The sequence below is a fragment of the Mustela nivalis genome (assembly GCF_964662115.1).
Source record: "Mustela nivalis genome assembly, chromosome: 3".
Lineage (NCBI taxonomy): Eukaryota > Metazoa > Chordata > Mammalia > Carnivora > Mustelidae > Mustela > Mustela nivalis.
The window spans coordinates 84,171,995-84,195,896 of record NC_139022.1 but is presented as its reverse complement, the minus strand read 5'-3'; the positions used below and the strand labels follow the sequence as shown (position 1 = coordinate 84,195,896).

The 23,902-nt window shown below is 43.8% G+C and overlaps 1 long non-coding RNA gene across 1 annotated transcript in view; it reads left to right on the top strand.

Annotated features, from left to right (window-relative positions):
* Positions 1–9,671: 9,671 nt before the first annotated feature.
* Positions 9,672–23,902, top strand: part of LOC309860676 — a 194,916-nt gene continuing 180,685 nt past the window's right edge. The window contains exons 1-2 of the long non-coding RNA XR_014309524.1: positions 9,672–9,728; positions 15,075–15,154. This is a non-coding gene — a long non-coding RNA (uncharacterized lncRNA). The remainder of the gene's footprint in view (positions 9,729–15,074; positions 15,155–23,902) is intronic.

The following is a 23,902-nucleotide window of genomic DNA, read 5'->3' as shown; positions in this document are numbered from 1 at the left end:
TCAGTCAATTCCTAGAGATAGTAATGACTCACCTGGTGCATATCTTTCATGAGCAAACCAACCAGTCCAGAGCCCACACCCTTTACCACGTCATACTCCAGGCCCATATTCCCGTGGCCTCATCACCCCTGGGTCAGGCACCTGTACCCGAGAGTCAGCACCTGCACCCGAGAGCCCAGTCCTACACCTTCTTATCCTGTCTTGTGCCCTTCTTCCCATGGTAGCAACAAGAAGGGCTCTTGTCCATGTTTTCCCCTGGCTCTCTCTGCTTCCTCACCAACCCCAATCTGCAGTGCTGTGCCATGCCTCCTTGTTTCCAGGGATCTTGGAAAATAACAACTTCCTCCTTCATGACAGTCATTTCTGTGCCTGCCTTTCTCACCATACCTGATTAGAACAAATCCCGGGCATATTTAAAACACTTAGATCGCCTTAGTCCATCCTGCATAACTCTTATCTTCTCATTCCCATCTTCATAGACTCATCTCTCTGTGCTGCAATTTGGATAGATTCTTCAGCTCCATTTTCCAGTTTACCAATTCCCCTTTTATTTTTCCTAGTTCTATTTGGTTCTTTTCCCCATGTGCCTGTTGGTTTTTAATAGTCTCTTGTATTTTTATATTTCAGATTCATCTGTTTTTTAAAAATTTAAATATTTTCTTTATATCTATTCTTGTTCTGACCCAATATTTGCAGGTTTTAATGGTCTAAATCTATTATTTGTTTCTCTTGGCTCCCGCATGTGGTGGCTTAATTTCTAAAGTGCTTGGTGAATTTTAATTGTGAGCTTATTGCTTGACCTTAATTTTGCTGCCCTAAATTTAAGATGCTGGGGGCCAAGGGCTGCCATTGAAATGGGATTACTTTAACCTTCCTGTGTAGTGAAGCATTAACCTAAAGAGACAACTGGCCTTTTCTATCAGCTCCTGGCAGTGATCTCTAGGCCTTGGTAATGTCCTGCTTCATAGGAGCGTGTTTATTTGCCTAAGGGCTTTGGCCCACAAGATAGTTGAACAGTGTGATTTATAATGGGAGCTTTGGGCCACATGCTATCAATTTTGCCTCTTGAAGGGACTAGAGACTAAATATATCAGCCTGATCTCTGAGAGGCAGTGGAGACTACAGATAGCCATGTGGGCTCTCTGTGACTGCGCTCAAATGAAAACTCTAGACTCTAAAATCTTAGATGAGCTTCCCTGGATGGCAGTCCTCCATAGGTATCGCGACACATTAATGCCGGGAAAGTAATGCATCCGTGATTCCAATAGGGAAAGGACACATGGAAGCGCCACATTTGGACTCTGCCCTCTGTGCATCTTCCCTTGGCTTATTATAATTGGTATTCTTTTCTTGTAATAAAACATAACTGTGAGCCTAACAGTTTTCAGTAAGTTCTCTGCGTCCTTCTGGAGAATTACTGAAATCAATGGTTTTGGGAACCCTGAGTACTCATCATTGGTGTCAGAAGTGAGGGCAATTTTCTGTGGGCACTGTGTGTCCTCTGACCTCACAGTTTGCTTAAACGTCATAGTTGGTATAACTTTGCCGTTCCTCAAGTGTCTGGGCTCAACAGAGGGGAGGCTCAGGTTCCATTTCCCCACCTCAGTCTTGGCGCAAGGCTCAGTATCTCTGTGGCCGTCTTCTGCAGACAGTACCCCGCTCTTCCCGGTTAGCCACTGTTAACCATTTCCAAGATTGCACACAGATCTCACGTTTGTGTGTTTGTTTTGTGTGCATGTGTGGATCCTCGGAGATCCACACCTCTCTGCAGGAGACCTTACAGAAGGTTTCTGTGTTTCTTTGTAAACAGCATATGAAAGTCATTCAATCTTGGTCTAGTTGTTTTCTAATAGGAATGTTCTCAGAATGGCAATCTACCAAGGTGGGGTGGGGCGGGAGGGGGGAGGAGGAGTAGAAGTCTTAATTCTGTATTTAGTTTTATATTGCATGTGGTCACTTAGTATGTCATTGGTGTTTTCCTCTGTTGAAGTCATTTTGGCAAAAGCTAGTCACAGCCCGAGTTACAGTGGTTGCAGCTTGCCGTAGCTCGGATCTCGATGATCTTTGGCCTGATTTACTTCAGTGGCTGACTGACAGGCTCAGGCAGTATCTCCTCCAAATTCCTCTTCATGTCGCCAGTACAGCAAATTCCAAATGGCAGATCGGGTCCCACAACCATCCTTACAGCAGATGCCAAGGCAAGAGGTCACGTGACTATCATGGAAGCCGAGGTAGGCGCGGTAACATGGCGGGGAAGCAAGAAGGAAGTTCAGGGAAGACTGCGGCTGACATCGTAACTCAGAAACATCTACTTTTGGACTTTTACTTAAGAGAGAAATAAAATTCTATCCTCCCCTCCCCAAGTTTCTGTTACTTTCCCTAGTTTGAGATACTTAAAGGTAAGTACAGCTTGTCACCTCTCCCCTTTCACACACATTGTTGCCTTCACCTGAAATAATCTTTCCCTGGTCAGCTGCCCACTTATCTTCAACTTGGGGGAAAAAACCACTCATCACCCTCCAATCTTATCTTAAGTGTTTCCTCACCCCGGCTGCCTTCTTGGGTCTCTTTTACCACCTCCTTTCAACCCGGGAGGGCTTTGCCTGCCTCTCTGCTACTTGGTAGGACACTTGTGTTACTTGTGGTAGAACTTTAGGCTACTCACCCTCTAAGTGCCAGAATAAGCTTCTTAGCCAGAGTTTCCCCCATGCCTTGAAGCCATGTCCCTATTCTGCTGTGTAGGTAGCTCTACTCCCCAAGCCTAGGTTTGCCTTTGGGACTTCTCCAGGCAGCTTCAACGTACCCTTCCAAGCCCAGGTGCACCTTAAATGTATTGTCTAAATTAATAGTTTGTCTTTAGCTATCACCACTGAAGAGAACTCCGTTTGGGCTGTGGAGTGTGTTGCCCCGTGCCTAGCACATAGGAGGAACACAGTAACTGAGCAGTATTCCCTGGATGACTGCACAGACACGGGAATGTTGGTCTAGGCTTGATGATAAAACCAGTAATGACGCAAGTTGGAGGGGAGGGGACACTGCTCCCTCTCTACCCCACTCAAGGGCTGAAGATGCAGCAGAATCCCAGATACCGGTGGTTAGGGCAGTGTGCCATGAAAGGTGCTGCCTTTGGGTCCCTCACCTCTCTCTTGTTTGTTGTCATTCATGTTATTCTGTAGAATTGATAAGCTGTCACTTCTTTCTCAAATCTAAGGAGTTGGATGGTTGAACCATGGGGGCCCAGAGTGTCCTTCCTCTCTTTATCCCTCTCTGTGAGCACATCTGAGTTTTTTACTCCTTACTTTCAAATTAGAAGGAGTAGTAAGTCTTGTTAAGGTTTCCGGCAAAATCTACCTATTCTTTTCTTTCTTTCTTTCTTTCTTTTTTTAAGATATTTTTATTTTATTTATTTGACAGACAGAGATCACAAGTAGGCAGAGAGGCAGGCAGAGAGAAGAGGAAGCAGGCTCCCCGCTGAGCAGAGAGCCCAATTTGGGGCTTGATCCCAGGACCCTGAGATCATGACCTGAGCCGAAGGCAGAGGCTTTAACCCACTGAGCCACTCAGGCGCCCCAAAATCTACCTGTTCTAACTCAGCATTTTTTTTTTAAATTTCTTTTCAGTGTACCAGAATTCATTGTTTATGCACCACACCCAGTGCTCCATGCAATATGTGCCCTCCACAATACCCACCACCAGACTCACCCATCCCCCATCCCCTGCCCCTTCAAAACCCTCAGCTTGTTTTTCAGAGTCCACAGTCTCTCATGTTTCATCTCCCCCTCCAATTTCCCCCAACTCCCTTCTCCTCTCCATCTCCCCCATCTCAGCATTTTTAAACAGAGCTCTTTTCAGAATGTGAGGCATTTGAGAATGATTAATTAATTGATTTCTAATTTTCATTCTGCCTATTGTGTATTGTGTTTACCTACCTAGAATTTTGCGGTGAGGGGGTAGATGTGACTGCAGGACAGGGTTTGTCATTCTGGGGTTTCTGACTATATGACCATGAATAGAGTGAAAACCACCTCACCCTTCCTCCTAGTAATCACTAGGTAGTAAGGGCTCAGCATGCAATTAGGGCTCCCAGCCCTGGCAGCTCCCACTGCTACTTTGAAGAAGGACCAGGGAAGGAAAAGGGGAGAGTGATGGCGAGCTGTCAGAGGCGAGGTTCAGGGCTCAGGATACAGTCCATTCCCGGATGCTTGATGCAGATTCCAAAGATGAGGTCCAAGAATATTGCTTTGTGAACGAAAACAGGTCCTGTTTCAGCCATGTGAGAAAGTTTCTTTTAAGTGACTCAAAGCAATATGACAATATGACTTGCATAGAGATGCAAGTTAAAAGACTGTGCTAATCCTGAAATTGTCCCACCACTCGGGCAGGCAAAAGTCTTTGTTGACCACTCACTGCACTCCCTTCCCTTGGCCTTAAGCCTCTCTCTCTCTAGTCCCTGAATCAAAACCAAACTCCCCACAAAACCTTAGCAGTATGAGTGGAGTGAATGTCACTGTGTTTTTTGGTGAGCCAGTAATGAGGCCTGGCTTTTATTATGTATCCTAAGTAAATTAAATAGCATTAGAGGAAATAGAAGCTCACGCATTATATTGTTAAGAGCAGTGACAGTACAGCAAGTGGCCTCCAGACCACCCAGGTGGCCTCACAGACCTGGCAGGTTCTGTGGGTGTCTGTACTCTTGGAGCGGACTGCTGATCTCTCTGAGAGGAGGCGGGTGACGTGGGCTAACAGGGACATGCTGTTCCACACAGGACAGCTGTTAACTGTACCAAGTCCATCATTAGGGTCTCCAAGATCTGTCCCTCCCTGAGCCACAGCTGGTGTGCTCCTTCTACAGAGGAGGAAGGTGGCATAGAGAGAGAACAGAGTCTCAGAGCAAACCTGGGACAAAATCAGAACAGGACTCACTGTTCCCGCTGCTTGTCGCTGGCCTCTTCTGACACTAGGCAGCACGTACCTGTGGGCAGTGGACGATGCGTTCTCTGCTGTCACTCATGTAACTCTTTCCACTAATGACTAATGGGCTCTGGGCCAAGCACTTCAGAAAGGAACTGGCATATCCTTGGCCCCAAAGCTGAACTTACTGAGATGTTAAGGGCAGGTGTTTGTGTGTATAGTTTAGCATGGTTTAGTAAGGCAGACCACCTGGGCCACGTTCTCTGTATACATGTATAATATTGTTGTATCTTTTTACCGCCCTAAGGATTACTGGATAGGCCAAGAAAAATAGATGTGACAATGAAATATCAATACCCTGAATTAAAAAAACATAATCTGGGGCGCCTGGGTGGCTCAGTGGGTTAAAGACTCTGCCTTCGGCTCAGGTCATGATCCCAGGGTCCTGGGATCGAGCCCCGCATCGGGCTCTCTGCTCAGCAGGGAGCCTGCTTCCCCTCCCCCTGCCGCCCGCCTCTCCGCCTACTTGTGATCTCTGTTAAATAAATAAATAAAATCTTTAAAAAACATAATCTGACCACTGGAGGTTGTTAGCAACATCCAGGGTTTTCGTTTTGTTTTTTGTTTTTGTTTTAACATCTGGGTTTTGAGGAAGGAGGCCCAACATCATTTCTTGGAGATACCTCTATTTCGATCAATGGGCTGACCATTCCTGGCCGTTCTCTTGGGATGGAGTGCTCACGGGTAGGACGAAGGGAGCTGGAGTGGAAGCAAATGCGCGCACCTGCACAGAAGAGTGTTAGTAGAGAGACACACGGCCTTTGCCCCAAGCTGGAGAAACTGAGGCTGATTAGTAGTTTTGCCAGAGCCAGAGAGGATCATACCCTTTCTTTCTATTCAGCTAACTGGGGAGGCCCTGGTTTGCATTTCATTGCTGCCCTGTTTGTGGAGGAATGGTAACAAGAGACACAAGGCTCATCTAACTGTCCTTGGGGCTGGCTGCCACCAGGGCTGGGATACCCTCTGCTCCACCCCTGCATCCACCAGGCTTGGTCCAATACCCATCTGACCCCAGGGATGGTCCGTAGCCTTCAATTAATTACACAGGACTGTTTCTTTCATCTGAGCACATCAAAGGATTCTATAAAACTGAAGGAGTGTGGCAATGTCTTGTGGGCTTTTTTTTTAAAGCCCTCTTGGAAATCACTTTTTTTTTTTTTTTTTTAATGGAAATCACTTTTAAAAAAAGTTGACACCAAGAAATTGTTCCCTGGGTGATTTATGACGCACAGCATTTGCTAAGCTCCCTGATCATTCATCACAGGTCAGGCCTCAGGCAGCGTGGGCTCAGTTTTGCCCGGAAGCTGGCTTCAGACCTAATTGTTTATTCATTGGTGGGATCATCGAGGTCCAGGAGTGACAGGCGATTGGCTCTGTGGGAGGATGTGGTGGGAGGGAGGTGAGAGGTTTGTTATGTCTGTGTTCCAGAAAAAAGATTACTGCCGCTTGGAGACGGTGCTCCCATTTACTCTGTGAAGTGTTTGAATTTTTCTGTTGACTTGTGATGGAGACAAATGGGTTGGTAGGTCTGTGATGAAAAAAGTGATGACAGTACTCCTACCTCGGCAGAGGTCTCAAGGTGCTCAGGCCAGGCAGGCCAGCACCTCAGAGTAAAGGGGCGAGGGGGTGCCCGGGCTATCAGTGCCCTGATGGCAGAAGAAGAGGGGGCAGGGGAAAGAGGCATGGGGCGTTGGTGGGGGAGGGAAGAGACCGATGAGGACCCATGGCATGGTGGCCCCACATCCCCAGGGTGTGGGAGGAGCATCTAGATGTTTCTGATCTTCCTGTCAGCCCAGGATGGCATGAAATCAGGGCTTCTGAGAGATGGCTGTGTCTCTTGTTTGGATCTCAATGTCCAAGGTATAAACCAGAGGTTTACCTAAGCTAATATAGGGAAGGAAGTAAGAACTAGCTCCAGGAAAGGGAGCAGGACATGGTTGGATGAGCCCCCGTCCCCCTTTTATTAGGATGGTGCAGGAAGGTGTCCTCAGGCATCAGTGGGGTTCCTAATTTGTCTGATAACATGTTTTGGGGATGGGGTAAGCACTGTTTGCTTCTTCTGTGGGCTCCAGACACAAACATCAGACCGTTCTGATACACCGGCTGGTGTAGATGGAGCTTCTGATGCACCTTCCAGCCCAAAAGGCTGAGGGCCCTCGCTTGGCCAAGCAGGCTCATGTAGGGAGCGCTACAGGAGTACAAAGGAAATCTCCCCTGACCAGTGCTGTCTGCTCCTCTCCCTGGCTTGAAATTGTCTCTGAGGTCACCAGCGACTTCACTGCAGAAGATCTGAGGGACTTTTCTCCAGTTATTCCGCGCAGCGCCCTTGTCTTCTTCAAATCTCTTCTCACTTGGCATTTTCCTGGTTTTCTCTCTTTGCCTTTCCCTCACTGTGGGATTCCCTGAGGTTCTACTGCAGAAGTCTTTCTCTCTCACTCTCTGACCTCTCTTTGGGTAATCTGGTCCCTTCCCCTGCCTCTGTCAGTGCTGGCTGCTGTGACACATGACACATGAAATGACACCATGACAAAATATTGGTAGAAGGGTAGAAATGCATGCTCTCCCACTTGTGGGGCCCGGAAGTCCACAATCCAGGAGCCAGTGTGGTTGGTTTCTGGTGAGGACTTTCTTCCTGGCTTATAGACAGATGCCTTCCTGCTGTGACCTCACATGGGGGTGTGTGAGCACGCTGTTGTCTCTTCTTAAAAGAATACTGATACCATCACGAGAGCCTCACCTCTGTTACTCCATCTCAGCCTAATAATCTCCCAAATGCCCCATCACCAAATACAATCACATTGCGGATTAGGGCTTCGAAGTAGGAACTTTATAGGGGACACGATTCACTTCATAGCAGCTCTTGGTGATTTCCTTTTGGGGAGGTGGGGGGAGGGGCAGAGGTAGAGGGAGAGAGAGAATTTTTTTTTTTCCTTAAGATTTTATTTATTTATTTGAGAGGAGAGAATGAGAGGGGGAAGGTCAGAGGGAGAAGCAGGTTCCTCACTGAGCAGGGAGAAAGATGTGGGACTTCACCCCGGGACTCCAGGATCCTGACCTGAGCTGAAGGCAGTCGCTCAACCAACTGAGCCACCCAGATGCCCAAGAGAGAGAATCTTAAGCAGGTTTCTCGTCCAGGAGAGTGCCCAGTGAGGGGCTCCGTCTCACAACCCTGAGATCATGACCAGAGCCGAAATCAAAAAGTCAGATGCTTAACGAACTGCCCCTTTTGGTGATTTCCTAATGTACATCCTTAGCCTAGAGTTCTCTCTTGAGCCATTCGTCTATATTTCTAACTGAAATAAACAGGCATGTATTTAACCTACAAACTCATGGGGGGCTCACGCAGAACACATCATCTCTGCTCAAACCAGCCACTTGGGCTATATTTCCTAGATTAATTATTGCCACCATAGTTCTTTTAGGTGTTAGACCCTTCCCATGTGGCATTTGGGTTTGATATCCCTCTCAGGCTTGTCCTTGGGAGGCCCAGGACCACTTTCCAACCAGACCAGGCTTTTGAGCGCAGCAGTTAATAACACATATAAGACCAGGCTGGGGGGCGCCTGGGTGGCTCAGTGGGTTAAAACCTCTGCCTTCTGCTCAGGTCATGATCCCAGGGTCCTGGGATCGAGCCCCACATCGGGCTCTCTGCTCAGCAGGGATCCTGCTTCCCTTCCCTTCCTCTCTCTCTGCCTGCCTCTCTGCGTACTTGTGATCTCTCTCTGTCAAACAAATAAATAAAATCTAAAAAAAAAAAAAAAAAGAAAAGACCAGGCTATCTCTCTTTCTCTGACTTCAGTGGTTTGATTGTTTAAGCCTGTGGTTCTCAAACTTAGTTCTAGGTTAACCTCAGAGGTTTTAAAACATCCTGATGCTTGAGCTCTACCCCTGGCCAATGAATCTGTCCCCAGGGAAGGGGCCCCGGCTTCCCCGAGTTGCACAATGAGAGTTAAAGCTTAACAGCTGTAAGCTACTCTGTTTGAAGACTCCTGGAAGGAGTCTCTTGGCTGTTATGGCTGGTTGGAGACCTTTCTCTCTGGGGCAGCAAGCTTCTGGGGTTTATCTAGCTTTAGTCCCTCCTCTCTGATCTTTCCAGGTCCATCCATGCCCTAATCCTTATCTTGTCTCCTACCTTTGGCCCTGTTCCCACTCTTCGGACTTGTCACCGTGTCCTAGTTCCTAGATGGACCCTGGCAGCCTCTACAGGCTTCAACTTGGACCTTTTCCTTGGCAGGCTGATCTGGTCTTGCACACCCCCTCCTACCCCTGCTACTCTTAAGAGAGTCTAGGAAGTCCTTTGCTGTATTGTTTTTTTTTTTTTTTAAGATTTTATTTATTTATTTGACAGACAGAGACCACAAGCAGGCAGAGAGGCAGGCAGAGAGAGAAGGGGGAAGCAGGCTTCTTGCTGAGCAGAGAGCCCGATGTGGGGCTCGATCCCAGGATCCTGAGATCATGACCGGAGCTGAAGGCAGAGGCTTAACCCACTGAGCCACCCAGGTGCCCCTCCTTTGCTGTATTGTTAAGGAGTCACCAACATTACTGTGCACACAAAAGGATGTTCGGTCCATGCTGATGCTGTCTGAGCCCCAAACTGATTTTGACTATCCAGCCCTGCAGATAAAACCGGCAGCTATTTTTAACAATCAATTTCCTGCTTTCTTTGGACAGCTTATTTAGAAGAGGAAAGAAGAGGCATGTGGCATTTGCTGGAGAAGATAACCCATTTATCATCTGGCAGCTTTCTGTGCTTCATGGTAAGTGTACAACACAGACAAGGGGCAATGCACTAACCCCACGACTGGCCTGGACACGGCTTTAATTTAGATTTTTGCATCAGATTCTGTTTGCTTTCTGAAAACTGACTGCACTCTGAGACCCCTAAAAGACAGTAAATCTCAAGAATTCAATATTAATAAGAACAAGACACCCAACACAGCAGAGCAACTGGCAAAAGGTATAAAGAGGCCATGCGAGATACTGATATAAAAAATGACCCATAGGCATTAAGAAATGTTGAACTTCTGCACGAGTCAGGGAAATACAAATTAAAAGATAATGAGACCCGTTTTTTCAACAAGCTGAAGCTATTAATGGGAAATTAACAGAATAAGAAATAAACATGACCAGTCAACGTAGAAAGATATTCCTTGTCACAGTAAGCAGGGAACTACAAACTTATAGATACTGTTTTTCACCAATCATACTAGTAAATGTTGCTGTGCTGCAAGCGTATGGGGCAGTAGATAGGTACAGACACATGTGTATCCTGTGCTGCAGGTGGGTGTAAATTGTACCAGATCCTAGAGGGCCACTTCTCAATTTATTTTAAAAGTTTTATCAGTATATGTTAAAAAAAAATCTTTGTCAATTTAAATGTTTACTTTGTTCCCAAACTATTATTTTTAGAGATTTTATTTATTTGGGAGAGAGAGCACGAGTGGGGGAAGGGGGACTGGCAGAGGGAGAGAGAGAAAGAAGCAGGCTCTCTGCTGGGCAGGGAGCCCGACACAGGACTCGATCCCAGGACCCTGAGATCATGACCTGAGCTGAAGGCAGACGCTTAATGGATGGAGCCACCCAGCTGGCCCCCATTTGTCCTGAAGCATCTTATCAGAGCAGGCTACAGCAGAGGCAACTGGTAAGTTGTCTAATGCAAGATTCCAAGTAACATCTCTTGGACATACTTTATTGAGTCTTTGGCCAAAACCATGAAATAGAGCTGCTTGGTTATTTTAAGCATATTTTAAAAAGGAAGCTAGTTGGAACATCTCAGGTTGTCTGTTTTATATGAAGGGCCCACATAGTGTTAGACTTTAACAAGTAAAATTAGAATAATTATGAATTAATGTTCGGCAGTAGGGGTCAACAAACTCTCCTGTAAAAGGCCAGATAATAAGTACTTCATTTTATGTTATTTTTAAAAATTAAATTTTTAAATTAATTTCAGGGATAGAGTTTAGTGATTCACCAGCTGCATCCAACACCCCAGCCTCATTCCACCAAGTGCCCTCTTTAATGCCCGTCACCCAGTTACACCATCCACAGCCACCACCAACCCGCAGTTTGTTTCCTGGAATTCAGAGTCTTTTATGGTTTATCTCCCTCTCCGTTTTCATCTTACTTTCTTTTTCCTTCCCGTCCCCTATGATCCTCTGTTTTGTTTCTTCAATTTCACACATGAGTGAAATCACATGGTATTTGTCTTTCTCTGGTTTATTTACTTACTATTTTTTAAAGAGACATTATTTATCTTTTTGAAAGAGAGAGAGGGAGAGTACAGAGGGAGAGTGAGAGGGAGAAGCAGACCCCCTGCTGCACAGAGAGCCTGATGCGGGGCTCGATCTTAGGACCCTGAGATCATGACCTGAGCTGAAGGCAGATGCTTAACTGAGTCACCCACGCGCCCCTCCAAGTTATCTCACTTGACTTAATACCCATTGTGCGATATACAGCCCCTGTTGCGACCACTAAATGCTGCAGCTGTAGCCTGAAAGCAGCATGGATAATTCATTGGCTAATGAGTGAAGTGGTGTTCTGGTAGAATTTCATCCATGGACACTAAAAATTGAATTTCACAAAATTTTCACATGTCATAATATATCACTCTTCTTTTGACCACCTCCCCACCCCAATTATTAAAAAAATGTCAAAGCTGTTCTTTGCTCAGGAGCTGTACAAAAACAGGTGATGGCTGGGGCACCTGGGTGGCTCAGTTGGTTCAGTGTCTGACTCATGATTTTGACTCAGGTTGTGATCTCAGGGTCATGAGATTGAGCCCTGCATTGGGCTCTGTGCTCAGCAGGGAGACTGCTTGAAATTCTCTGTCTCCCTCTCCCTCTGCCCCTTCTAAAATAATAATAATAATAATAATAATGATAATAGACAAAAACCAAACAGGCAATGGGTTAGATTCGGCCTTCAGGCCTTATTTTGCCAAACTCTGTGCCAAATTATTACTTGTTTCTTAAAAGTTAGAAATTGCTACAGCCCTATTTTAAGTTACTTAAAATGTAGTAACTATTCTAAGTCCCTATGACTTAACCATTATTCCAAATGAAAATTAAAGAGGCACTTCAAAGCAAGCAAAGTCACTTCTATTATAAATATTTAAAAATTATTATTTTGTTAAAGGCTAGGGTTTTAAAAATCCCATCTTAGGATCCATTCTTATGGTCACGCGGGCCAGCCCATCCATAAGGTCCTCTGCATGTCCCAAGTCTGGCAGCCAAGGAGAGTAGATATGGTCTCATGTTCCACTGTGGGTCCAGATCCACGATACCCATAGCCATAATTATCTCGAAAGTAGCTAGTTATGTCCAACACCAGTGGTCTCATTGTAAGCCACTGGTTCAGTTCTGAAGAGAGAACGCTAGTTAATTCAACTGGAGGGTTAAAACACCTGTAGTTTCCTCCTGCTGGATCCTTATTTTAGTGTGAAGGAAGAGTCAAAAGAGTGATTCTCCCTTCATTTCAGTAGTCTGTGCACCCTCCTTGTCCTGAGCAAGTTCAGAGTTTGCCAAGATCAACCAGATAAATGTTACATTTTTGGTTGTTATATAGGTTCTAGGTCATTTCGCTGTAAAACTCTTTGCGATAGACATCGTTGCTGCATGCATTTTCAGTGCCTAACTGATGGGCTGTGAGGTGATTTGTGGTAGAAGATAAAATAATGAAAACTAAGAGGGGGACATTAAAGAGGACATAATGAGACATAAAAAAATAAAAATTTTAGAGGTCCCTGGGTGGCTCAGTGGGTTAAGCCTCTGCCTTCACTCAGGTCATGGTCTCAGGGTCCTGGGATCAAGCCCCACGTCAGGCTCTCTGCTCAGCAGGGAGCCTGCTTCCCCTTTCTCTCTATGCCTGTCTCTCTGCCTATCTATGATCTCTGTCTGTCAAATAAATAAATAAAATATTTAAGAAAAAATAAAAATTTTATTATTAACTTCTTCTTTTATTATTTATACCTGAGCTTTGTATTGCATCATGAAGGCATTTGTATACTTGTTCCTTCTGGGATTGTTATAATGTGTCTGTGGTTAGACATTCCAAAGTTCCATGGGAGATAGGCCAGTGCTAATCCTGTTGTTCATTCGGAACTGGACTGGGTTATCATTGCCGCTGGTATGTAATTTTCTATTTTGGTAGGTGTTCTCGCTTTACTCTTTCTTTTTCCACCCTTCCAGTACATTTTATCACCATGTTTTCTATGAAGTCCGTATATACATAGTTGTTATCACTATTTTTTTTTCAAGATTTTATTTCTTTATTTGACAGAGAGAGATCACAAGTAGGCAGAGAGGCAGGCAGAGAGAGAGAGGAAGAAGCAGGCTCCCTGCCGAGCAGAGAGCCCGATGCGGGACTCGATCCCAGGACCCTGAGATCATGACCTGAGCCAAAAGCAGAGGCCCAACCCACTGAGCCACCCAGGCGCCCTGTTATCACTATTTTAAGATGGCCACATCTACTTGTCACTAGGTAGACAGTTATGAAGGCTAGCTGAGGTTTATATAATACAAAAATCGGAACTCTGTCAGCAGAGAAATGAAGCCAAACTGACAACTAGCTTCAGTATGTTAACTCTGCCGAAGGGGAGTTGATTTGTTGCTGGAGACAGGAAACCAAACTGTTGAACACTTAACCTTGATGGCCGAATTGCCTTATGACCAATTAGTCTTGCAGAGAAATTCTTTGTGGCAAAAATGCTTATGGTGAAAATCGTGGACGTGGTTGTTTCTAGATGGTCAAATACCAGACATGGTTGGAACAGATTTCTTCCAGATTGTTTTCTTATGGCAACCAACGAAGCAAGCTGATGGCTCTGGCTAGTGCAGGTCGCAGGCTCTAATAACATATACCTAGGGTCTGTGTTCACAAGGCACTCCTCAGACCACAGCCAGGGTCCAGAGGGGCTGTCACTACCTTTGATTCATAAGCTATGATGAGGACTGGTGGAATGCAAGCTTTAGGGTTTTCCCCGAGGAATTCCAAGCCACGGTCTTCCTCAGAACTATCTGAACTTTAAATAAACAAGAAAGAACTATCTAAACTTTGAGCAGTCTTTCAGATGGCACAGCTAAAAGGAAGGAATGGGAGATCTTCATGGGACAAGTGTTAAATTCCTGAGTGTGTGTATTTTCAATCTGTGAAGCTAGAATTCCTCCTGACTTCACATGCAATAATTCAAAAATGTTATGATTATATGGCAAGTAGGTAAAGAAGGGCCAAGAAGCTTTTGTGTATTCTTCTCTTCATGCTAGTGAGTGGGAGGATACTCTTGAGCTCAGTCTGTAAGCATTAGCATATGACCAGCTAATGTCAAGAGGCGGAGATGGTCCCGAATGTAGAGTCATAGTTTCAGTTAACCTTCCACATCCACCACCTCACTGATCTTGGGTAAAAGCTTCTGTTGAGCTTATATGAAAACTTGTCTTTTGTCCAAATTGTGGATCTTTATGTGAATAGGATGCCATTCCACAATTTATTCACTGACTGGTTTGTGCTCGTTATACTTCCATGAGTGGAACACAGCAGTAGGTATGGAGGGCATGCATTTGGGAAGAATAGTTAAGGTGAGGAGCCCTTCCCATCCTGGCTAAAAATGTCCGCATTCAAGTCATAATCAGGGAATAAATACCATTCCATTGAGTGTGCAGCTGATGGATCATTTTTGATGGTTTAATTAGTTTTACAATGGCAGGACTCATTGCCCATTTAATCCCACTAATTACCCGCTAATCCCAGTCCCTCTGCAGCAGAAACCAGCATTACCAGTTTGTCTTGAATCCTTCTGGCCACGTTTCCGTACACAGATACTCCTACAGTCCAACTTACCAAAATACATAGTTTCCTTTTGTTGTTGTTTTTACTTTGCAGAAATGACAACAAACAATGCTTAAAGATCTGTGACCTACAGATTAAGAGTTCAGCCAAGCCCTGGACATTAATTGGCTGAGCTGTATTAGGCTGTGTGCATGGGGTCTATATGCTTTCTCAAGGTCCTTAACAGCCTATACTCACTGTGCTCAGATCATCACATGTGTCCGTGAATCAGCTATTTCTCGAGTGAAAGACTGAAAAAATCCTTATTTCCTCCTCTGCAGGACCTAGGCGGTGTCTACATCTACTTCCCCAGGAATGCCTTTATCATTGTTATAGCATCAGAATGGATCCCAGAGTGGAGGTGAGTTTGTTGCTGCCAGTGACTAGCAGCATCATTACCGATGAATTCCATGACCATGTCCAACTCTATCAAACCAGCTTTGAGTATTGTTTGTCCACTGAGAGTTTTCAAAAATCCATTGAGTAGCCCATCACAGATACCCTCAAGGGAACAGGCTCTGCCTACCATGGCAGTCTGAGTTGTCTTAGACCTGTCAGAGCTGGGCCTCTTAGACCTCTGTCCATTTCACAACTCCTTGCTCATCATTCCCAAAACCAGGCTGAGAGAGGTTTAAAACCACATTAAACTTCTGAAGATGTGTATCTTCTGCCCAGAAATTTTAATTCTTGGAATTTATTGTAGCAAAATACTTACCAATACATAGCTATTCTGTTCCATTATTTATACTAATAAAAAATTAGAAATAGCTTCAGTAGTCTTCAATAGGGGGATGCTTTCATAGATAATGGGAACATACAGTAATGTTACACAATAGGTGCAGAGTATAAGGTAGATCTTTAGGTCTGTAAAGTTGCATGAGCAGTATCTGGAACATGCTGTTGAGTGAACAAAGGGAAGGTCAAAGATCCTTAAGCTTTGTTTGCTGTCATTTCTGTAAAGTAACAACAACCACAAAATGAAACTATGTATTTTGGTAAGTTGGACCATAGGAGTATCTGTGTACGGAAATGTGGCCAGAGGATTACAAACTGATAATGTTCATTTCTGCTGCAGAGAGACTGGGATTAGCAGTTCTGTGAAAGAGCTACGTGTAACATTAAAGATATATATATATTTATATATTTTTATATTAAATTAACATTAAATATAAATGTACTTATAACATTAAATATATATTTAATATGTTATAGTAAATACATATATTTAATATTACACATATATACATTTATTTATTTATTTTCCTCTCCTACTCCCTAAATCCCACATTTAATATAGTTACTGTGAGAATGTATTTGTGCTCACTTGTATAGTTAAAAGTAAATAACAGTTTTTAAAAGAAAAGTAAACAAAATGCAAAAGAGATGGATTTTAAAAATTTGACATTAAGAAATCACTGGTACTATGGGCTCTACTCTGGATTCCACATGTGCAGACAGCCTCAAACAGGTGACCCCCGTGTCCTGGAACCCTGCCACTGATACCATGCAGCGCTGTTCAGGAGCCATGGGACCACCCTGGACACAGGGTTGCCAGTTCTGGGCTGGAAAGTTAGTGAGACAATGACAATGATCAATTCTGTTTAGCAGGAGGGACATGAAAGATGGGCGGGAGATGTAGGGAAGGAAAAATCATCCTTTACCTATCTCAGGTTCATTGACTGGGGTTCTACAAATTAGACTGACAGAGATTAAAGGAGAAAAACAGTCAGAAGTTTATTAATGCAGGCATCTGAGCAAACAAACATATGGGAGAGCTCACTGATGAATACCTCAAAGGGATGGTAAGAACTTGGGCTTCTAGAGCATCTTAGCAATAGCCAATGAATTTGTAGAGGAGTGACAAGACAAAGCAACAAGCTCAAAGGGACTTTGGTCTTCTAGGGAAGGCAAATTGTGGGAAGGTAAATCTGTAGGGGAAATTAATGAAAGATAAGTGTTTTGTTTGTTTGTTTGTTTGTTTGTTTTGTTTTTTAGCAAGGTTTGTTATTGGATTGCTTTGCTGCCATCTCTGGGTTGACACAAGTCTAGAGTAGTCTCTGGTGATTAGGAATCGTCCTGCCCTTTCTGGTAGGTATGGGGAGTGTAGTGTTTTTCTTGTGTCTGTTTCTTCTCAGTTAACTTCAAGCTCAAAATCTTTATTTTGGGGTGGCACACTTTGAACCCCTTCAGAGATATTCTGAGGAAGGAGACGATGGTTAAAAGCTTATGTGTGTAAAAGGGAATAAAGTTATCCCTCTCAGATATGAAGAAGGTTGTGCCACAGCTGGGAAGCGGAAAACTACTATTTGTATCTTTCCCCAAAAGTGTCTCTCCAGAATTACAGAGCTTGGCAGGCCTTGATTATGTTAATTTCACTAATTCTTGCTCATTAAAGTCTGAGTCATATAGGAAGCACAGGGAAACAGGCCCAGTCTTCTGGGTCATAGGAGTTTTGAACCTCACCATCAACCTGCTGTGACGGAGAGTCGTCACTTTGTTCACTGGCCCAGAACCAGCGGTGTGGTTTGAATAGTCCAGTTCTCTTTCTCTTCAAGTGAAGAGACTGGTCCTCCCCTGCCCTCTGCCGCAGAAAGAGGACACTGCACGTTGTCTGGGGGCTTGTCTTTTTGAGGCAATGTCTGTTCTGAGGAGGGCTTTCCTGAAGCCAAGGGGCTTTGGTGGTTTTTAACTTCTCATACAGAAGTTTCAGCTAGTAGTTTTGTTATTAGAAATGTCTTTGCCTTTTCTGTCTGTCTTTTTTTTTTTTTAAAGATTTTATTTGACAGAGGGATATCACAAGTAGGTAGAGAGGCAGGCAGAGAGAGAGGAAGGGAAGTAGGCTCTCTGCTGAGCAGAGAGCCCAATGTAGAGCTCGATCCCAGGACCCTGGGATCATGTCCTGAGCCGAAAGCAGAGGCTTTAACACACTGAGCCACCCAGGCACCCCTCTTTGTCTTTTCTAGTTCTAGTATTCTAATTCTTTTGTATGCAATGCATGATTTCTGCAGTGGACTGACTGTATCCTCTCAAAATTTATTTGTTGAAACTGTAATCCTATGTGATGATACTAGAAGTGGGGCCTCTGGGGTGTCATTAAGCCATGCAAGTAGAGCCCCCAAGGATGGGAACAGGGCTCTTCTAAAAGAGGCCCCTGACAGCTTTCTTGTCCCTTCTGCCACATGGGGATACAACTAGGAAGCAGTGGTCTATTAACTGGAGAAGGGCTGGCACCCTGATCTCAGACTTTCAGCTTCAAGAGCTGCGAGAAACCTAAATTTTTGTTTTGTGTAAGCCACCCAGCCTGTGGTAATTTGTTGTAACAGACTGAACTGACTAATACAGTCACTTCATTACAGACTCTTGAGTAGGTGTCGTGTCCATGACACCTGGGTCTCTCTGTCTGCGTCCTCCCTGACCATGTGCACGGGATGGTGTTTCAGGATCATCTAAGTGCACGTGGAGGATATGGGCAGTGATGTTGGCCACCTGGCTTGGCTTAGTGTAGGTAGATATGTTACCTTCCCTAATCTTGATAGCGGCTGTAATTGATCAACAAGTATCAGAGTGTACATGGCTGAAGGGGGAATGGAAGGACTTCGTACCCACCAGTTCAAAAAGAGAGTTTGTGTATAGCAGTGGGAAGTCTGTTATCTCGTGGTCAGTGGAGTCTTTCTGTACCTGGCAGTGGAGCAGACCAGAGTCTCTTTCTGCTTTCTGTGCAAGCTTGTGTTGATTGCTGAAGCCCAGTGCTGTGTCCCAGCTCATCTCTATTGACGATGCAGCTCCCCTTTTGTGACTGTTTTATTCTTATGATTAGTTATAGTACTATTACCAATATAGTCCTTTTCTTTTTGCCAAATATATATTTTTTAAAGATTTCATTTATTTGAGAGAGACAGATATTGACGAGATAGCGAGAGAGCACGCAAGTGGGGAGGAGAGGGAAAAGCAGGCTCCCGCTGAGCAGGGAGCCTGATGCGGGGCTCCATCCCAGGACCCTGGGATCATGACCTGAGCCGAAGGCAGAGGCTTAACCAACTGAGCCACCCAGGTGCCCCTTTTTGCTGCATATTTTATAGGACATTGGGAAGTGAGGTATTAAGCGCTGCTGGTCTGACACCATGATACCTTGTATATCAACATAGGCTTTATTATTATAGTGACTGAAGTATGTGCAAGCTAAATCCCAACTGGCATTTGGAGATGCCCATGACTAGTACCCTAACTGTCCCATCTAAAGTCAACTAGTTGTCAGTCTCCACTGATAGACACAGAGTTTCCGGTCAGCTGTCCTGTTAGTGGGAGAGACCTACCAGGGGTCAGAACTACAGTTAGAACAGTAGGCAAGGGTGAGGGGAGGGTTGAGGTGGCTGGGTGATGGACACTGGGGAGGGTATGTGCTATGGTGAATGCTGTGAATTGTGTAAGACTGATGATTCACAGGCCTATTTCCCTGAAACAAATAATACATTATATGTTAATAATAATAAAAAAAGAATAGTAGGCAAAATTTTCAGTGGTTACTTAGTCTCCTATCCTTAAATATAATTGCACAATCAAAAGTCATATGAATTTTGGATATAATTGACCGTTAAAAGCAAAATACATGGTTGACAAAAGGTAGGGGGTGGAATGGTAGAAGAGGAAGGGAAGGATAGACTGCTAATATCTTTACTTTACCTGAGAGGGTGTCAAGAGATACATTCAGAGTGTGTGACTTGAAGACTAGAGGTTTAAAGTTATTATTTAAAGTATCATGCTCACATGAACAAAGACTGTCAATAGAAGAATTAAACAGAAATATGAAAAATTGGGAGGAGAGGGATGGAGAACAGGGATGTGAGATCAGTAAAATATTCACTTTTCATGGTGGTGAATCAATAGATAGTGAACCACATTAATAAATCAAGAAACTATGAGACAAGCATCTTATTTAAAGATAGGGGAGTAATTACTGGAATCATCAAAGCCGGAAATGGTTGAAAAAGAGATGAAGGGTAAGATACTATTGCTTTTCATCTAAGTTCATTTTTTAAGCCACGTGTGGTGTTTCTTTGGTAAAATACGGAAACACATATTTTAAGAATTACTAAGACCTTAGGTCAGAGGCTGACTATGTATTTACACAACAAGTGAATAAGAGCAGATCTATCATTAACTTTGATGCAACTATTTTTTTCCTTATGAGACATTGTTTCAGTTACAAGCAACATTTGAGAGAAAGTTGTATCAGTGTCGCCTTCTGCCTAAAAAGCAAAACAAAGAGAAAGTGTTAGTTGCTGGTCGAGTTTGCTGCCAGAGCTGCATATGGAGAGGTAAAAAAGACATAGGAAACATTTAAGGGCAAAAAATGGTTCCATCACAAGGATGTAATTTCCTCACCCACAGATGGAGTACACATCTCGGAGATGTAATTTCTTCATTCCCTAGATGAAGGTGCTTTGGTTCAATGTCTTCTGTTATTTTCAGTATCAACTGTAGATGTTTCTATAGCTGTGGCATATAATGTCTGCTGGGCATTCAAATACACATCTTTCCAATTTGCAAAGAAACTTTTTTTGTGGCTTAATAGAATTTTGATTAATTTTTAAAAGGTATTTGAATTCCAAGTAAGCAAGTGAGCAAAGTAAGGCATAGAAGGATCTTTACCTCTATCTATCTGGATGGCAGCTGGGGAGAACCAAGGAAAAGGAAGCTGTCTGATCAAGTGTTTGTTTTATTTAAGAGGTTGACCCTACCTAATGGGACAATGTAATTATTGGATTGAACTAGACTTTAAATTGGACATTTAGTTAATTTTCTTCTGCTAACCAGTAGTGGGAAATTATGGCAGGAAGACCAGATTAATTATAGATAAGAATAAAGAAATTAGATTTTTTTCATTAAATCCAAGCTGCACCACGAATTAGCCACTTCTCGACTCTACGATAGATTTCTCCAGACACAAACAACCATGTCAGTTTTGCTGGTCAGCAACAGAGAAGGAAGTTGCGAGCAGGCATTTTGGTGTCAGTCCTCCTGTAATATATTATCCTCTAGGCCAGGTTCGCTGATGGTAGAGATGTTTTATAAAAGTTGTCATACAGTCATGTCTGAAAGCACAAAAGCAAAGAGAGTGTTAAGTTTTCTGGTGAGAAGAGGCATACGATTATTATGATGGATATGAAAATCAGGGTAATTTTACAAATTTAAAATGGTGAGAGAAGACAGGTTCTCTATGTAAATATGAGGAAATTGTTGAATACTAGCATGTTTTTGATGGACAAGGAGCAAATCATACAAAATATTTGAAGCATTGCATGTATGCAAGGGAAATAATGAACGGGGAATGAAGAAAAAGTAACAAGGGAGTGAGGAATTTGGGGGGAGGAGGTTGAAACCTGCCTAAGCAGATTTTTAATGCAGATGTATAATGTATAGTTCAGTTTTAGAAAAAGATACCTGTTAGAATGTAGGGAAAGCAAGAGGAGTAGATCCAGTTTTAAAGTGTAATAGGGCCACCTCACACTCTAATGGTAATCTGTCTAAGGTCTGCAAGCTTGTGTCCTTCTTGGTTACTTTCTAATTACTGACAGTCTCTGATACTAACCTGTTTCTAAATAGAGTTGCTTATCTGTGGGAGACGTAGAGGTAGAAAGAGCCCTGGAAGCCAGTTACTAGGCCGTCCCTAATATTTGCAGGATCTGAAGCAAGGAATAGAAATGTAAGCCTGTGTACCGTATGTCTAAATTATTAAAAAATTATAAATCAGGATAAGATAAGTTCTGTTATTTACCTTGATAAATATGCCTTCAGAATAATCTGGAATGCCAGGATCAAATGCAGTTTTAAAACTCCTTGGCTCCCATGCTAAAATATGGGTGATTTGGAGAAAGTTAGCCTCAAGTTCATTTGCCCCCCAGCTGGGCTCCCTTCCCTTCCCCCACTGCCTCCTGCATTGCAGGCAGCCTTGAGTACATGCATGAGGACACACCAGCCAGGATATCTAGAACCTCTGCAAACAGCTGCTCTTGACCCTTCTTTGGCCCTAGAAGGGCACATACTTGGGGGCATGGTTTACCCTCAGAAGGATAGACCTGTGGACGAGGCCCGTGTAGGCTCCCCAAGCAGGCTTGGGCTGTTCAGGTGGATAATTCCAGATTCCTGAATGTATAAACATGGTCTAGAAAGGGCTCTAGTTGGGCACCTAGCCTTGGTCTTGCAGATTTCCTTACTGGTGGGGAGTGGGGGTACAACAAAAAGAGGGCCAGCATGAGATTCTCCAAAACACAGGGTTCAGATACTAGGGGATACTGCTGGGAAGTATGATTTTATATCACAGTGAAGTTATCAGACTGTGCTGGATGGTGGCTGTAGGGAAGGACACTACCTCACTAGTAGATTGTTGTTTGAGATGACTGTCCAGGAAATAAGCTTTGAACTGGGCACATTGGTCTGTCCTTTAGTTACAGACTTTGGTAAGTTATTGATATCTAAGTAGATGGAGAGTGGTGTCAGGAACAAATGGCTACCTGGTTAGCTCCCATTGAGTCTGGAAAGATATTCCCTCATTTGAGAATGAGTAATCATCAATCAGACCAAATATGGGTCATTAAAAATTACTGCAGAGCAAAGGATAGGGGAGAATCTCCTGGAACTTCAAAGCAGTTTTCTTTCTCTGAAGAGCCTCAAGGATCCAGAAGAAAATTATAGGACATTGCTTAGAATCTATAGTCATACTGTATGGAAGACTTTCAAGTGAAATGAGAGCATAATAACCGATACATGATTGGTTGTATGTGAATCAAAATCACTTACGTGAGGACAGAGTTGAGAAGTTCTTCTATGATGCACAAGCAAAAGGGGACAGAAGATCAAAATGTGAGCAGAGGTCTAATACATGAATACTTAGTGTTCCTAGGGAAGATAGCATGACTAAGAGTTAAAAGTAATTGGGACACCTGGGTGCCTCGGTGAGTTAAGCCTCTGCCTTCAGCTCAGGTCATGATCTTAGGGTCCTGGGATCGAGATCCACGTCGGGCTCTCTGCTCGGCGGGAAGCCTACTTCCCCCTCTCTCTGCCCACTTATGATCTTTCTCTGTCAAGTAAATAAAATCTTAAAAAAAAAAGTAATAATAAAGGTTGGACTAAAATTAAAGTACACAGGCTGAAGGGGCTTGCTGTAGTTCAGATAAAAATAGAAGAGATCCATATGTAGATATATCCAAAGAGAAAATTTTGAATTACACAAGTTATAAAAATCCTACAAATGTCCGCTTGGAAAAGGTAATTTAACTACACATTGGAGAGACATACTGAGAAGTTTTTGGCTGCTAGCACCCTGATACTGTTTGGAGGAATTGTCTCTTCCCCATGAGAGTCGGCACAGCAAAGTATCGGGCAAGAATCTTTATCCTTTCCTGCCAAGAAGTGGGGATGTAACCTGAGATGAATAGAGCTGTGTCCCCGTAGCTGGAAATTTAGCAGAGCAGCACAAAGATGGAGGCCAGTTTCTTCTGTTCGTTCACCCCAGATCCTGGGCCTTGATGTCCATTGTCAGTTCCTGCAACTGATATTTCGGGAGTGGCTCTCTTTTTGTCTTTTCAAGTCTTTTGGTGAAACTCCCCTTAGATTCTGAGTTCCCCTATAACCCTTCCATAAATTTCACTTTTGCTGCACTTGGCAAGAGACCCTAAGGAGAGAAGATCTGGGGGTGGGGCTCTAGAGTACCTGTAAGAATGAGGAAGAAGGTGCTTATATTCCCTTTCATATCATTTCCTATCACAGGTCGGAACAGACCCCCGAATAGGAGAGCAAAGCCATTATGCCTGCCTGATGCACCAATAGGTGGCGCTCTGACAAATTGAGTAGCTGATGCCACAAAGGGTCTGAGGTCTTCTGGAATAGGGGGTAGGGTGCCCCTTGGGATGGCCAGAGAAGAATCAAATCATATTGCTACGTTATCATCTCTGGCTAATTTGCTGTGGTCTTACTGTGGTGCCTTCAAGACTCACCATTACTGAGGTAATGGTCAGTATATGGTCAGTATGGTCACTGTCGGTATAGTTCATGTGGAGTTCCTTCCTTGTCTTACCACTTGGGTGAGCTGAGAGTGTATCAGATGAGACAG